The sequence below is a fragment of the Lepidothrix coronata genome, unplaced genomic scaffold (genome assembly GCF_001604755.1).
Source record: "Lepidothrix coronata isolate B3197 unplaced genomic scaffold, Lepidothrix_coronata-1.0 Scaffold160, whole genome shotgun sequence".
NCBI classification, from domain to species: Eukaryota; Metazoa; Chordata; class Aves; order Passeriformes; family Pipridae; genus Lepidothrix; species Lepidothrix coronata.
In genome coordinates, this window is record NW_016690340.1 from 19,908 (window position 1) to 21,975 (window position 2,068).

Genomic DNA, 2,068 nt, shown 5'->3' on the forward strand with positions numbered 1-2,068 from the left:
TGCTCTCAAAGTCCCTGAAAACACTGTCTCCACACCCATGGAAGGTCATATTTGTCTTCATGCACAGGGTGAGCCCTGAATGCTGGTGTGTTCAAAAAAGAGAGTGTGGCTGAAGTGATGGGAAAGGCTGTGTGCTGGAATCATGCATAAAAATCAGCTTCATGTGCAACTGTGTTGTCTATTCCCTGGGTTCACATCTCACCTGAATGAGTCTGACTTTCTCCCAGCACCCAGAAAGAAATTAAAGTGCTAAACATCCTATGGCTTTCCATGAGATGACCCCAAACTTGTTTTCTTTTTGCCTGAGGAAAACAAGGACATTTTTTCTATTTGAAATCATATCTAGAGTAAGATTTCTCAAAGCTCTCTGGGGCCAAGGTTGCTAGATCAGATCAGCTTTTGGTCTGTTGACCAGATGAGCAGAGCTCTGTTCAAGTGCTCCCAGGGCTGCAGATGTCAAGTTCTCTAACACACATTCAACCCCTCCATTTCCTTACTTAGAGACTAAATGCATCAATATAATAAAAGTGTAATAATGAATGAAGTTATAAATACTGGTTTAGCCTAACACAGTGAATCCCAAAGTGCCAAGGAAGGATTTGGAAAGACTTGCTCTCAAGTTTTCTCATCAGTAACATCTGAATGTCTCTTTTCTGGTCTTGGCATGTTTTACATCTGTTTTGAGGGCTTCTAATAAGGAAGAGCAGGTTTTAATGGGAACCACTGGCCTCCTGCCTCCAGGAAGATACTGTTAGGGTTGGCTCAAATGAAGAAGGATCATCAACATGTTCTCAGAGCTTCTTGCTTTGGCACTGAGGAAGATTTAGCACGTCCCTATATCCATTTCCTCCGCAGCTCTAATCTTAACACCCACCCACTGCATGCGAAATGAACATCCCAGCGCTTCATAATGGGGACAGGAAATTAATTCCTCATAAAGGGCCTTTTTTTTTTTTTTTCTACCCCTCTTATTAAGACTCCTCAGCCCTGTCAACAGCCAACTGAGCTTCCACAAGTCATAAAGGTGCATTTCTGCAGTCTCATTTCCTCAAGTCTCTCCCTTGATGGATGATGCCCATTAATAACCTTCAGGTTGGGCTGCTGGGGATTCGAGGGACCTCGTGGGACACGGGAACCCTGACCCTTTAGGGTGGCACTCAGGAAAGTGGTGGCACAAAGCAGGGGGCTGATGACATGAATCTGCTTTGCTCAGTCCCTATTAGAGGCAGCAACTATAGAAAAAAAGACCCTCCCTGGCCTTCCTGACCAAGGATTCCTGTGGAAACCCTCAGAGCTGGACCACCACCCCGAGGAGAACAACATCTGAAACAAAGTCCTTGGTTCTGGAATCTGATGTAACTTTTACATTTCCACATCTTTAGCACCCACTAAGTGGATGTATCCATGATTTCAGGAAACAGAATGTCCAGGATAAGATTTTAAGAGGAAAAAGTCCATGAGGTATCTAAAAATAATCTCCTTTCTTGACATATAAATTAGCCAAAAGGCGCAAAGTCCCTACATTTTTTATAATAATTTTTCTCTCCAACTCATAATCTGTTGGGAAATATATATTTATTTTTTTTGGTGGATGTGACTAATCTTTAATTATAAAGAATATCATTTTAATGGGAACATTAAAATGGACCAAGTCACATCAAAATGTCAGACCTGGTTTAAAACTGTGCTGTTTCACCCAGACTTGAGCTCAGCAGCATCATACAAGCAGACATGATGTTTAGAGAGATGGATCCTAAAACAGCAGGCGAAATTCTTGTGAAATGAAAATGGATCATCTCCGTGAGATGTGGATTTGGAAGCAGCAGAGTGAGAATTTGGAGCTGATATCAAAAGCTGGAGGGGCAGTGTAAAATAAACACACAGATTGCATCCCCAATTTTGGTAGAAACCTTTTTGATGTAGCTATCAAAAATAAAAGCACAAGACCAATTCAATGATCTCGAAACTAGGGAAAATATCCCGGGAACATGATGTTTGGAACTTTCCTCAGTTCCCTTTTCAAAATGTTATGTAACATTTAACTTTGAATTTTCACAGACCTACACCA

The 2,068-nt window shown here is 41.5% G+C and overlaps 1 long non-coding RNA gene across 1 annotated transcript; it reads left to right on the forward strand.

The window, feature by feature from the left end:
- The first annotated feature begins 991 nt into the window (after window positions 1-991).
- On the forward strand, window positions 992-1,835 carry LOC108504366. The gene is made up of 3 exons (XR_001877082.1): window positions 992-1,092; window positions 1,214-1,461; window positions 1,701-1,835. It is a non-coding gene; the product is annotated as an uncharacterized LOC108504366 (long non-coding RNA).
- The last annotated feature ends 233 nt before the right edge of the window (window positions 1,836-2,068 follow it).